The sequence below is a fragment of the Musca autumnalis genome, unplaced genomic scaffold (genome assembly GCF_047663935.1).
Source record: "Musca autumnalis isolate F117 unplaced genomic scaffold, ASM4766393v1 scaffold_9, whole genome shotgun sequence".
Taxonomy (NCBI): domain Eukaryota; kingdom Metazoa; phylum Arthropoda; class Insecta; order Diptera; family Muscidae; genus Musca; species Musca autumnalis.
This window is the reverse complement of record NW_027412450.1, coordinates 35991-51944: the sequence shown is the minus strand read 5'-3', so window position 1 is coordinate 51944 and position 15954 is coordinate 35991.

Below are 15954 nucleotides of genomic sequence, written 5' to 3'. Positions count from 1 at the left end.
ACTGAAGAACACTTCTGGAGATTTTCAATAGATAGAAAAAGCACACTTGATGGCTCAAGACCTAAGAGCTCTTCTTAGTTTTATCACTACCTCAAGAGGTCTTCTTCGATAGACAGAAGACGACCTCTTTCGGTCTGATCAAGACCTCTATGGGCCTTCGATAGGCAGATGAAGACCTCTTGAAACCTTCTTAAAACGTAGAAATCCTCTAGAGGTCTTCTATAAACTTTTGAGGTCTCCTATAGATTTCTTGAGGACTCCATTAGACCGAAGATAACCTTGTGGGGTGTTCTTTAGACAAAAGAAGAAGTTTTCTTTAAAACGAAGAAGAAGTATTAAACCTATTGAGGTATTCTATAGACCAAAGAAGACCTCTTGAGATCTTCAATAGGCCGAAGAAGGCCTCTTGAGGTCTTCAGTAAAAAGTAGAAGGCCCCTAGAGGTCTTCTTTACACTTCTTGAGGACATCTATAGACACAAAAAAGGCCTTTTGATGTCTTCTTTGAAGGAGAAGACCTCTTAAAGTCTTCTAAAGGCCGAATAAGGTCTATTAAGGTTAAGGCATCTTTAGACCTTTTGAAATCGTCTGAAGAACAAAGAAGAGCTCTTCAAGTTTCCTATAGACCGAATAACGTCATGAATAGATTGAAGAAGACCTCCTAAATTCTTCGATAGACCGAAGCAAATCTTCGATAGACAGAAGCAAATCATTCATATATAAATTCATCCTTAAATTTTGTACGGGCATCCAAAATATGTTTAGTTTCCCCTCCCAGAAGCCACAGACAATAATACATATGGCCAAACCAAAAGAATCTCATTTTTATGCCATATGCTCAACATAAAGATTTCCTGCTGACATGTCAATAATTTTGTCACAGCATCAATTATTCTCCACACATGTCTCCCAACAACAACAGCAATTTTTATAAAATAAAAAAAGTCATTTTGAATCCATAAGACATGTTCGGCCGTAATTTCCTTAAAGCGAGACATCTCTTGTAGGCTTTTAACGAAATTGATATTATCACGAGCAACTTCTCTGACTTGAGGCTTCTCCATTAAGAATTCCTGTCCTATTTTGAATTTCGTGCTTTATGGCTTTTATCGCCTACTTTAGAAATTACTTGATGTTGCCTTTTTAAGAATGATGAAACAGAGGGATAGAGAGAGAGAGAGAGAGTAAGGTAGAGAGTTGAGTGAATGTTAGTAAAAATAAATTGTTTTTTATGACACTTTGTTGTTGTTGCTGCTGTAGGCATCATAAATATCTATGTACTTTCTTTTCATAGCAGTGCTTTTTGAAGGATTTCTTCGGGTCGTAAATATTTTATTAGCACCTTTCTTTCACTTTGTAACCAATAAAAATATGACAAAATTGTTGGTGTATCTTTTAAGATTCTCTGCTATTCGGTTGAGATTTTAATTTATTTTGTCTTCTTCTTGGGTTAGGCGAATGAATTAACTCATTGACTAATAAAATATCCTTTATGGAGAAGGGAGAAGGAGAGGTAGAGGGCAAATGTTAAAGAAGAATGATGATGAACACCTTTAAGTGAAATATTATGGCACATAAAATCTGAGTAGTGAACACTTCCAAGTTCATTAAAATTCTAAAAGATTGTTAATTGTCTTTTTAAAGACCAAAGAATACCTCCTGAGGTCTTCTATAGACCAAAGAAGACCTCCTGAGGTCTTCTGTAGACTGAAGAATAGCTCATGAAGTCTTCTATAGACAAAAGAAGACATCTTGAAGTTTTCTATAGACGTAAGAAGACCTCTTAAGGTCTTTTATAGACCGAAAAACCTGTTTAGGAATTCTATAGACCAAAGAAGACCTCTTGAGGTCTTCTGTACACCGAAGAAGACCTACTGAGGCCTTCTGTACACTGAAGAAATCCTCTTCGGGTCTCTTATACACTGAAGTGGACCTCTTGAGGTCTTCTATACACCGAAGAGGACCTCTTGAAGTCTTCTATACACCGAAGTGGACCTCTTGAGGTCTTCTATACACCGAAGAAGACCTCTTGAAGTGTTCTATACACCGCAAAAAACATCGTGAGGTCATCTACACATCTAAGAAGACCTCTGGAGGTCTTCCATAGACCGAAAAATACCTCTTGAGGACTACTGTAGAATGATGAAGACTTCTTGAGGTGATTTATAGACCGAACAGGCCTTTTGAGGTCGTATATTGACCGAAGAAGAACTGCTGAAGTCTACTGTAGACCGATGAAAACTTCAGGAGGTCATTAAAACATAGAAGAAGACTTATTGAGGTCATCTGTAGACCGAAGAAGACCTCTTGAGGTCTTCTATATACCGAAGATTACCTCTTGAGGTCTTCTATAAATCGAAGAACACCGTATGAAGACTTCTATAGACTGACAATAACCGCTTGCTGTCTTCTGGACACCGCAGAAGACCTACTGAGAATTTTTTGTAGACTGAAGATGATATCTTGAGATCTGTTGAGGTCTTTTGTACATCGAATAATACCTACTGAGGATTTCTGTACACTGAAGAACGGTCTATAGAACCGACGAAAACCTCTAGAGGGGTTCTATAAACCTCTTGAGGTCTTCTATACACCGAAGAAGACCTCTTGAGGTGTTTTACACTTCGAGAAAGACCTCTTGATGAAGACTTCTTGAGGTAATCCATAGTCAGAAGAAGACTTCTTGAGGTCATATATAAACAGAAGAAGACATTTTTGTAGAAGTGGAAGTGGACCTCTTGAGGTCTTCTATACACAGAAGAGGACCTCTTGAAGTCTTCTATACACCGAAGAGGACCCTTTGAGTTATTCTATACACCGAAGAAGACCTCTTGGAGTCTTCTATACACCGAAAAAAACATCATGAGGTATTCTACACATCTAAGAAGACCTCTGGAGGTCTTCCATACACCGAAAAATACCTCTTGAGGACTTCGGTAGAATGATGAAGACTTCTTGAGGTGATTTATAGATCGAAAAGACCTTTTGTGGTCGTATATTGACCGAAGAACAACTGTTGAAGTCTTCTGTAGACCGATGAAGAAGAAGAAGACTTATTCAGAAGAAGACTTATTGAGGTCATCTGTAGACCGAAGAAGACCTCTTGACGTCTTCTATACACCGAAGATGACCTCTTGAAGCCTTCTATAGAACGAAGAAGACTTCTTCAGGTCTTCTATTAATCGAAGAAGACCGTATGAAGACTTTTATAGACCGAAAATAACCGCTTGCTGTCTTCTGGACACCGAAGAAGACCTACTGAGAATTTTTGTAGACTGAAGATGATCTCTTGATGTCTTCTATAGACCGAAGAAGACCTCTTGACGTCTTTTGTTCACCGAAGAAGACTTTTGTTCACCGAAGAAGACTTCTAGATTTCTGTACAGTGAAGAAAAGAGAGGTCATCTTTGGTCTATATAACCGAAGAAAACCTCTGGAGGGGTTCTATAAACCTCTCGTTGTAAACAAGGCCTTTTGGGGTGTTTTACACTTCGAAAAAGCCCTATTGAGTTCTTCTATACCAAAGAAGACTTCTTGAGGTCTTCTATACATCGAAGAAGACCCCTTGAAGTAATTTGTAGACTGATGAAGACTTCTTGAGATCTACTATAGACCGAAGAAAACCTCTTTAGGGGTTCTATAGTCAGAAGAAGACTTCTTGAGGCCATATATAGACCGTAGAAGACATTTTGAGGTCGTATAGAGACCGAAGAAGACCTCCTGAAGTCGTTTGTAGACCAATGAATACTTCTTGATGTCATCTATAGTCAAAAGACGACCATATGAAGACTTCTGTAGACCGAAAATGTCCTCTTGAGGTCTTCTGCACTCCGAACAAATACCTGAGGTATTCTATACATCGAAAAAGGCAACGAGAGGTCTACTTCGGTATATAGAAACGAAGAAAACCTTTGAAGCTCTTCTATAGACCAAATTATACCTCTTTAGGTCTTCTATACACCGTATTAGATCTCTTCAGGTGTTCAGTATACCGAAGAAAACCTCCTGATGTCTCCTATACGCAGAAGAAATCCTCTTGAGGTCTTTTATACACCGGAAAAAGCCCTCTTGAGGTGTTCTATACATAGACGAAGACCTCTTAGAACATTACGGACCGTGGAAGAACTGCTCATATAGTCTACAGAACGAAAAAGTCCCTTGAAGTCTTCTATAGAGCGAAGAAAGCCTCTTGAAGTCTTCTTTAGACCGATGTCATCCAAATTCAGAAGAAGACTTCTTGAGGTTATCTATAGTCAGAACATTCTACAGACCGAGAAAAAACAGATCATATAGTCTACACATCGAAAAAACCTCTTGAGGCCAATTATACCCCTATACCTTCTATAGCCCGAAGAAGACCTCTTGATGTCTTCTATACTAAAAAAATACCTCTTGAGGTCTTCTATACTTATACTTGAGGTCTTTTACTCACCTAAGAAGGCATCTTTAGAGCTTCTTTAACCCGAAGAAGACCGCTTGAGGTCTTGAATGGACCGAAGAAAACCTTCTCAGGTCTTTTATAGATCAAAGAAGACAGATTAAGGCCTTCTGTATACCGTTGAAGGCCTCTTTTAGGTATTCAGTTCACCGAAAAAAAAAAACTCTTGAAGTCTTCTATAGCTAGAAGAAAACCTCCTTAGGTATTCCCCAGACCAAAGAAGAACTCTTGAGGTCTCCTATATGCCGAAGAAGACCCCTTGAAGTCTTCCGACAGCAGTATATCTTCTTTTTATAGACAAAAGAAAACTTTTCCAGGTTTTCTGTTCAAAGAAAAATAACTCATGATTTCTTAAGGTATCCCATTGAATACTCTTTGGGTTTGGTTTAGGTTTTGGGTTTTGATATCTCCTATAGACCACAACCTCTTTAAGTCCTCTATAGACAGAAAAATGTTCTTCAGACCCGCAGGTGTATTCTATAGGCAGGAGTAGGCCTGTTTATAGAATTACAGCTCTTGATGTATTCTATTGGTAGTAGAACACCTCTTGAGGTCTTTTTGGATGGAAGAAGTAAACAGAAGACATTTTGTGGTCTTCTGTAGATGGAGAAAGACAGTTTGAAGTTTCCTTTACACAAAAGAAACCGTCTTCTTGTCCTCGATAGACAGAAGGATATATTTTTAAGACCTCTGCAGATAGAAGAAACGCCCTTTTGACATTACATTAATGGAAAAAGCCATAAAAAAGCTTACAAGGCTTCTTGAGGACCTCCTGAGTACCTCTTGGCATTGTCTACCTATATCTTGAAGCTTTCCATGCACATTAAAGTAACTTCTGAGGTTGTCTAATGGCAAATGAGATCTTCTAAAGACACCTAGAAACCTAGTTTGCTCTTCTGTAGTCAGATAAACATTTTTTGAAAAAGAGGTTTTCTATAGATAGAGGAAGACCTGTTACTTTATTTCACGAGCAGACCGCTTGAAGTGTTCTTTAGGCATCTTTTATAGGCTTTAAAGCAAAAAATTTCCTTCCTGAATGCCTCGATTGGCATGGAAGGGCCTCTTGATGTTTTCTATAGACATACGACTTCTGGATGTTGTATATCAGCCTCTTGAGGCTGTCTGTAGACCAAACAGTACCACGTGCGATCACCTGCAGACAGGAATAGATTTCCTTAGGTCTTCTGTAGGCAAATAATGACTTCCTAAATCATTTTTGCGGACAGAAGAAGTACTCTTCTGATCTTTTGTAGCCATTCTGTCTTTAACAGATATTCTATTTATAGGAGACGTCCAGTGTCCTACTGGGAATCATTGTGTGGTAGAAGAAATGAAAATTCGTCTTATTTCACATAAAAGTAACTGATGGGAACATTGTTGCGTATGATTGTTTTTAATTATTTATAGGGTGGCGTATGAACAAGATATGTTAAGTATACATCACAAATGCCAATGGGGTTTAAAATACGCCGTTCTTCCATCCCGTCCGTCGTAGGTCCCATCTCCTTGATCTAATATGAATTCTGGTGCACTCATTGATATGAGAGAAGTCTACCTTGTCCCTTCGGCATAGTTTGTGGGGAAATCTTTAACATGTTTATTTATTGTAATCTGCTGTTATCCTTTCATTCATCTACCCTGCACTAGGGAAACTTGTTGCCTACCTCGACATCAGCAGCAACAGGAACAGCATTGAAACCTTTTTTAATTGCATTAAAAATCAATTTCAATTTGTTGTTGTCATCTGAATCCTCTTCCTTATATAAACTGAATCCATGAATTGCAATGCAAATGTGGGGGCATTTGCCACACAACACTTCACACACACATCATAAGGGAATTACAATAAATGAATGGATTTATGATGACGTCGATGGCCACTGACGATGCATCAATCCGAGTATTTTATTTATCAATCGACAGAATTGAGCTGAGGCTAAACCCAAAAGACACCACATGTTGCACATTATGCAGCATGGCCGAGAAGGATCGCTAAGGCGTTACTGCCCGTCAGTTGATAACTCATTTTGAGGGGGTGAGGATAGAGCAGATTTCTGAGAGCCAAAAGGCATTATTGATGATGGCATTGATGGCGATGGCAGTGATGCCATCCATTCATCCAAAGTGTTGCTGATATTCTGTTGACATATATGATAAATTGTATAATGGAAAATCAAATGAACTTAATGTTTGTTCTTGTGTGTGCATATGAGTGCATACATACATGCATGCAGTAGCCTATTCTATTTGTGCCGTTGCATTGTGGAGTTGCATCTTATAATTGTTTTTTGTGCATTCTTGCGGAAACAAACAGGCGCCAATTGAATTAAGGGCATTTTTTGATGTGATTTCTCTCCTTTTGTGTATGTATGTGTGCGTTTGTGTCAATCTGGCTCTGTGTTTTCAACATCACTGATGACATTGTTCGAAAATTAAAGATTGCGGCAATCTTTAAATAATAGGGGTGCTTATGAGTGTCGTCAACACGTATACGTTCTGTTTGGTTTATGGTAAAATCGGTAGGTAAGTTTGTGGTTTAAAAAATGTGTAGTTTTTGGAGCTCATTTTTTGTCCATTCAACAATATTCTTAAACTAGTTTCCAATTAAAGCTCTAACGACCCTTTAAAAATCCACTGAACGTGTGAAGGCTTTAAAGTACTTCAGCAGAAAAAAGTTTTTCACTGAAAAATCCTTTAACAGTCTTCAGTTTTAATTCTTCATTAAGGGGCTTGCTTTATATGGAAGACCTCCTAAAGGTGTTTTTTAGAAATTGAAGTCCTCTGTAAAACATAGAAGTGTTGGCGACACTCATACGCAATATTTTTTAAATAATATATTTCAGGCCTCTTCAGTTTCAATGCATCATAAAGCGGCTTTAGTTTTATAGAAGACCTTCTAAATATGACTTCTAGGATAGAAGACATCCTATATTAAACTTTTATAGGCAAAAGACTACCTTAAGTGGTCTTCAATAGACAGAAGACATCTTTAAGGGGTCTTCAAACGACAGATGAACTCCTATAGGGGTTGGTGGTATTCCAAATTAATTTTAAATTTGGATTTTTTAAAATACACCTCGTATGCGTACTGACAACACTCATACGCATATGTATCTTTCCTCAGATGGAACAATACCCGTGCATAACACTGTGAACCGAAATTTTGGGGGTGGAAAATTCCTTTTGGGGACGAAAGCTCTTAGTGAGTATATACAAAACCCAGAAGGACAGATCCGCCGTGAGTCGAACTTTTGAGATATAGCGTGGTGAATATTTAGCTTGAGACCCTATAAGCCCTCAGATATTAGCGTTATATCTTTTTCCGCTGTTGTTTTAGCTTATTTTTGAGATCACATTTCTTCAGCCAAATCAAATGAGGATTATTTTCGTGGATAATTTTGACCTTCTATCTCGCTTCCTTCAATGTCCTTTTGGTCCTTTATTTTAAGAGCCGCCATAAAAGTACCACAAGATGACGTTTTTCAGCTTCGAAATATTCTGCAAAAATGTCGTTCAGAAAATTTTAGGTACGGCTCTCATTGACAACTAATCGATTTTGTCGCGTTTTTATTGTAATTTTTTACATTTACCCCTGTTTGGTCAGATAAAACTGTGTTTTGTGTTTTTGTATGTTCTGTAACGAATATACAAAAAACAAAATATAGTCTTTTTCTTAACAAAAACAGGGTAAATGCGCAAAACGACCACGAAAACGCGACAATATCGATTTGTTGTCAATGAGAGCCGTACCTAAAATTTTCTGGCCGACATTTGCAGAACATTTCGAAGCTGAAAAACGTCATCTTGTGGTACTTTTATGGCGGCTCTTAAAATAAAGGACGAAAAGGACATTGAAGGAAGCGAGATAGAAGGTCAAAATGCTCTACGAAAACAATACCCATTTGATTTGGCTGAAGAAATGTGATCTCAAAAATATGCTAAAACAACAGCGGACAAAGATATAACGCTAATATCTGAGGGCTTATAGGGTCTCCAGCAAAATTTTCATCACGCCATATCTCAAAAGTTCGACTCACGGCGGATCTGTCCTTCTGGGTTCTGTATATACTCACCAAGAGCTTTCATCCCCAAAAGGAATTTTCCACCCCCCAGACTTTGAGCTTCATTTTGTTGCACAGTGTAATAAGAGAAGAGACAAGAGAACATGCCCAATAAAGTAGAAAGAGAGACCTTTAGAAGGTCTTCTTGTCAAAAAAGACCTTTAGAAGGTTCTCCTGACATACAAGACCATAAGACGGTTTTCCTGCCATAGAAGGCCTTTAGAATGTCATGAATCCAGAGTTTTTATTAAGAGACCTTCAGAAATTGGCCTGGGGTTTTGGAACTTTCGGCCCACCCTCGATTATAACATTGTAATAGAGACTACAAAGGCTACCATCAGTAAAAATCTGGCCTTTCTGTGATATGCATTTAAATATACCCATCGTATACGTGCCGACAATACTCATACGCATTCATATATTTGTTTTAAAGTAACATAACAAGGATGCTAAGAGAGAATGTGATAAAAATAAAATGAGTAAAACGAATCAGTCGTCTTTGACAATACCTCAACAATAACATAAGGAGAGTACCTAAATGTCCTCCACACAGATCAATAATTTAAAAAAATAGGATTTCAATGGATGTTTGACAGCAACAACTTCACATCATGCAGATAAATTTCCATCAATGCAAAGCGGCGGCTGCTGAAGTTCTTTAAAACCTCACTAAATCTAAAGTAGACATCATTCAAGAGCTCCTGCGAAGTCTAAAGTAGGCATCGTTTGGCCACTATCGAACTTCTTTTAGCCCTCACGTTGTCTGAAGTAGTCATCGTTTTAATCACGGACCCTTATTTTTGCAAAAATTGGGGTTGCTGTGCTCAATGATGGATACTATACCAATGGGTACTATAACTTTAGAGGAAAGGACATCACAGCTGTAAGGATAGAAGATCGCTCACATAAAGCCAAAAATCTTCAGCCCTCAATCCAAGATGTAAAGAGACTCTTAATGAAATGAAGAGAATGCGCACACATGCATCCCATTCCAAAACCAAACTGCATGGTCAAGAAACACATTCAGGCCCATTGCATTTCCTGGACCAGATCTTGAGAGACCTCTGCTGTTTATAGAAGTCCTAAGGTGCCAAAACATCTTCTGTCGTCTACAAAAGTCCTCAAGAGATTTTCTTTTGTCTATAGAAGTGCCAAAAGGTTCTTTTTTGCCCATAAAAGGCCTCAACAGATCTTCTATTGTTTATAGAATCCTTAGAAACAGTATAAACCTCTAGAGGAATCATTTTGCCATAAAGGACGATAGGTCTTCGGCTGTCTATAGAAGCCTCAAAGGTCTTTTCTTCCGCTCAATAGGTTTTCCCTTGCCTATAGAAGGTCTCAATAGGTTTTCTGTTCTCTATAGAATCCATAGAAACAATCTGAACCTCTGGAGGTATTCTTTTGTCCATAGAAGACTTCAAAGAAAGGGTCTACAGAAGCACTTTTTCTAAAAGAAAGGGTCGGGATGTATAGAAGCACCCTTTCTTGAAGAAAGGGTCTTCACAAGCACCCCTTCTTGAAGAAAAGGTCTTCAGAAGCACCCTTTCTTGAAGAAAGGGTCTATAGAAGGACTATTTCACTTAATGAAGGGTTCTTTAGAAGCACTCCTTTCTTAATGGAAGGGACTTTGCAAGCACATTTTCTTAAAGAAATGATCTTCAGATGCGCCCTTTCTTGAAGAAAGGGTCTTCAGAAGCACCCTTTCTGAGAAAGGGTCTCTAGAAGCACCTTTTTAAGAAAGGGTCTCAAGAAGCATACTTTTTAATGATGGTTCTATAGAAGCACTCTTTTTTAAAGAAAGTGCCTATAGAAGCACTATTTCTTTGAGAATGGGTCTTTTTTTCAGAAGCATCCTTTCTTTTATAAAGGGTCTACATAAACAGCATTTTTTCGTTACATAGAAGACATTCAAAAAGTCTTCTTTAAATAACAAATCTCGCAAAGGTCTTCTTTATTTGGAGGACCTCGGAAAGGTCTCTTTATACAGACGACCATCCATAGGTCACCTTTAATAGAAGACTTCCCAAAGGTCTCCCTTACATAGAAGAGCTCTTAAAGGTTTTCTTTAATTTGAAGACCTCTTCTTAACACAGAAGACCTCTTAGGAATTTTACTTACATCGAAGACCTTCTGAATGTCTTCTTTACATACTTATACGTATACTTTTTGGAAATAGTGAGCAATTAATAAAAATCATCCAACACCTAGAACCAAATTAATAAGACTCATACGACCCGCTGTGATTTAAAAGGGCTATAGGCTGTTTTTCTAGACGAGCTGAATTTGACTTTATAGATACGCGGGAAGCCAACGTGGTGCAGTGGTAAATAAGCACGTCCCCCTTGCACTCAGAAGCTCTTCGGTTCAATCCCTGACCAGATAATCAACATTTTCGGTGGTTGAAAATCCAATCCATGTAATGTAGGCAAGATTTCCTAATTATTTCAGTATTGAATATTGAACGACTTCTGTACAATAGTTGTCGTAAGACACGCCGTTCGGACTCGGCGTTAAAAAGTAAGTCCTATTTCATTGAGCCAATATGAATCGGCGTGCACTTATTGATATGAGAGAAGTCTCTCATGCTCCTTCGGCGACTTGTTCCCATTAGGTACGCTAAAGGTTGTCTTGTATATATGGACTAAAGGTTGGCTGTATAGACAAGTTGAATCCGGGTTTATAGACGAACTAAAGACCACATTAATAGACGAACTGAAGGCGGGCCTTTATAGATGGATTGAAGGTTGCTTTTGTAGACGAACTGAATCTGGATGTTTAGACGAGTTAAAAGCCGGTTTTATAGTCGGCTTTATAAATGAGGTAATACCAGGTTTATGGATGATCTAAAAGTCGCCATTATAGATAAAATGAAGGTGGCCACTTTAGCCGAGTCGAAGGTGGGCCTTTGTAGAGGAGCTTTATAGACGAACTAAAAACCGCCTTATTAGATAAGCTGATTTTATAGACGGCCTGTAGGTAGGCTTTATAACCGTATACTTATTGGGAATTGTAAAAATTATTGAAAATCATACGACTCCTTGAACCAAATTAATAATAATCATACGGCACCCTGTGCTTTAAAAGGGCAACAGAAAAACATTTCCATTACACTGTGTGCATTTTTTGAGTCATGGTTTATTAACCATATTCTGACACCGCAGCGGGATAGAAGATCAAATATAAGAAGACGCGGGTCCGGGCGTTTTTTCCCGATCACTTTAACTTTCGCGGTTATGGGCCCTCAAAGACCTGAGGCCTTGATGTCAAAAGGGATTATTTTGTCAGGCACATATCTTCTAAACCGCTAAGAATTTGGGTTTACTCGGAGGGGAAAAGTTGTAACTCTCGTCTTAAAGAATAATAATTGTAACACATAAAATCCATTCAACATCACCTTCAAGGTCAAAATCGTCAAGGTCAAATTTCGCTTTTAATTTTTTCTCTGATTTTAGTCTACACATATTAAACCGATCAAAATTGATGCAAACAACCAACTACAAAAATTTGCCTTAGATCTTAGTAAACAGCTTTCTAGAACATACAAACTCTGTAGAAACGGTTCTTAATGGTCCAAATAGCAAATCAAATGCGATTTTTATCCTCTTTTCTCGGTTCCTGCTACATAGATACTAAACCGTTCACAATTCAGGAAAACAATGGACCGCAATAATATAGCAATTATATCAGCAAACCACTTTCTGGAACATACGAAATGTCTATGACCGATTCTTAAATGCGAAAATAGCCAAAAACTTTTGAAATATTTTATACTTTTTTCTCCGATTTCGGTCCACAGGTACCGAACCGTCCACAATTTAAGGATACAGTCAACCACAAAAATGTACCTAAGATTTCTATGAACAACTTTCGAGAATATAAAAAGATTCTAGGAACGGTTCTGATCCCGTTTGACATCAAGTTTGAAGTGATAGGGAAAAACGCCGGAACACGTGTCTTCTTATTTTTGGTCTTCTATCTCGCTGCGATGCAGAATATGGTTAATAATTTTCGTGTCGCACAGTGTTTTAGAATGTATTTTGTTGGGATACACGATTGGAGATGAGGACACAAGAACACTTTTACACACTTCGGTGGTTTATTCACAACTGATTATTATTCTACAATGTGTACAGGTACTTATATGTATACACCTTACAACATATTCAGGTATGTAAATATTTGCATTGGTACATTTCCAATACTCCTCCTCAATGAAAATATTTACATTTTCTTTTTACCTTTACAGTTGACATACAACTTACATTGACATACAATGTTTTCTTAAATATAGACACACTATAGATTATCTTACATTCTAGTATATACATATTTACATAATTAATTAATTTTATATTATCAACTATTTACATTCTTAACTCTAGTAATGTATTTCTATACTTCATATCATATTTACTGTGTTGTACACCTTTGGTGGTATGCCTGGGCGCGCACTTCGCACAATTTTTGGTCGTCCGGGTCCTCTTTTACCTGTTGTCTCTTCAATGATGTCTTCATCGCCTTCGTTCTCGTTGGCCGACTCGTAATCGCTCTCATCCTTCTGTTCTTCAACAATCTGGCTCACATTGGATTTCCTCTCCTTACTCGCATCATAGCCGCGCCGATTCTTCGGGCTGTACAAAAACAAATTTCCTTGTTTTCTGGCGAACATAACAGTTTTTCCTCTGTCTATTATTTTAGCACCTTTGCTATCAAACTTCACTGTTGCCTTTTCTGCTACCTTTACCACCGACATAAAATTACACTGCATCTCAGGTACGTACAGCACATCTTTCAGCATGATGTTACAATCTGCCAGCCACACACTTCCTTTGCCTCTAGCAACGATTTTCTTTTCGCCAACCAAATCGATCTTTTCAGTGTGCTCTGCAAATTTCTTGAACAAGCTTCTGTCACAACACATATGACTTGATGCTCCGCTGTCGACACACCACACGCTGGAGTTTAACACGCTCTTCTTGTTCGACGATTGCAGCACTGCATATGAATTTGTTTGTGTTTCTTCGCTGGACTTTCCCTTTTCTCTGCACTGTGCGGCAACATGTCCTCGGCGACCGCAATTGTAGCATTTTACATTTTTCTTATTGTTACCTGCGCGCCTCTGGCCATTGTTGTTGTTGCTGTACACACGCTTTCTTGTGCGCTCACCGCCGTTGCTTTTACCTTTTGCACCTCGGTCTCTACATTGTGCGGCGTAATGTCCTGAACGCCCACAATTGAAGCAATTGAAGTTGCGATGCTTTTTCTTCTTACTGGTACCTGCACCGTTATTTCTGCCCTTGTTGCTTCTTCTTGTGTGTGCCATAAAAATCTGGACATCGTCGTCTCCTTGTGCGCTGTTGTTGACCTTTCGACGATCACATTCTTCACCCCATTTGATCTTGAGGGTACTCAATTTTGGCAGCTCGTCCCTCGCTTCTAGTGCAACAACTAGATTTTCATATGATGGTGGCAGGCTCGCTAACAGCATTATCACATATAGCTCCTCCTGTAGAGCTATTCCAGTCTCTGCCAACTTTTCCACTATGGCCACAAACTTACAAATGTACTCCTGTACATCTTCATTTTCTGCCATGCGCATCTGGATCAGTTGCTTGAAGAGGGCCACTTTTCTTACCGGTCCCTTTGGTCTGTGTACCTCTTTCAACGCTTCCCACGTCTCTTTGGCTGTTGTGCAGGTCTTGATGTGAGCTACCTGCACCGGCGTTGCACTTAATATGATGGTTGCTGTAGCCATTTCGTCTTTGCGCTTCTATGCTGCAACCTCGTTGGCATTCTTTTCATCTGGAACAGGCTTCTCCATCTCACCATTAACCACCGACCACAAGTCTTGATGTACCAGGACACTTCTCACTTGTAGACTCCATGAGTCGTAGTTGGTATCATCCAATTTCGCAATGTTGTAGAGCGAATTCATTTTCCTTTGTTGTCACTTTATGCACACACACTTTTATTTCTGCCTGGGCCCATAACCTGTTGGGATACACGATTGGAGATGAGGACACAAGAACACTTTTACACACTTCGGTGGTTTATTCACAACTGATTATTATTCTACAATGTGTACAGGTACTTATATGTATACACCTTACAACATATTCAGGTATGTAAATATTTGCATTGGTACATTTCCAATATATTTATAATTTTTAAACCATTTAAAATTATTTATTTCACCACGTATTCCTTATCTTACCCACATTTCAAACTCTTAGTTTTACCCAAATCCACAAAGAAAAAAATGACATTTTCATTTTTGTGTAATCCCTTTTTGAAAGTTGTAATGGAATTTTGTCATTTACACTATCTACTTAAAATAACGGAAGAAGAAGAACAACAACTACAGAAAAAAGTTAAATTTACTTTCAAAACAATAGCCCCGGCATGCGGATGACATTCTAAACAAACTCTTTAGCTAATGGTAATGACAACTAAAAATTATTTCTGTGAACCAGACTACACTGCACTTGTGCTGGCTGGCAATGATGTTGATGAGGATGATGGTAGTTTTACAAAACTGCATCTGAGTTCCCCGGCCTTCCGCCCACTCCCGTATTGGTATACCCTAGAAGTAGGTAAGGAGGTTTTTGTTGTTAATAAACAAATAAAAAGAACACGTACTAAATGCATCACTTGCAGTTGGAAGGTTTGTTTTAACAAAAAGTTTATATTTGTCTACCTTCTTTCACTCTTCCTCTTCTTAAGTCACTCTCCCTCCATCTCTCCCCTATTTTGCACGAGCTACATTTGAAAATATATTGTCATCATTGAGTTGTACAATTGTTTTATTGTTTTTAGCTGGCACTTCTTCTCTACTCTGCCTTCGAAGGTCTCTCTACTTGTGGGGATTACTGCAGTTCTTTTCAAAATATGAATTCACAAAAGTTCTGCAATAACATTTAGTCTTATGCAAGGGCAACCAGGTATTGTATTTTGTTTCTTTCTTTATGGAAGGGATGGAGGGAGGGTGAGGGACCAGATAAAAAGTTACAATAATTAAATAAAAGTTTTTATTGTTTTCAGTTAACCTTTTCAGTAACGTATATGATGACGTTACAATTTACAGCTTTTATTGTAAGTCATATTTTTTTGTTCTTTATGTGACTTTCTTTTTATTTTAAAAGGTTTTTTGTTTTAATTTTATGCTTTTACATCCACCAACAAATTTCCCGTGTGATTTTATTGAAAGCCTAGGTTGCGTATGACTGCTGTCAATACGCATACGTTCAATTAAATAATTGAAATTAGAGTAAAAGAGCACCAACAATAATTTGAAACCAGCTTCAAGTGATGGAAAATAAACCCTTAACCTTTAAATAGATGAAAGATTGGTTTCTTAGATATTAAATGTTTGCCCTATGTATGGATAATGTCAATCCGTTTAAAGGGTATATCATGGGAAAATCATACATAAATATAATACATAAATGAAAAAGGTG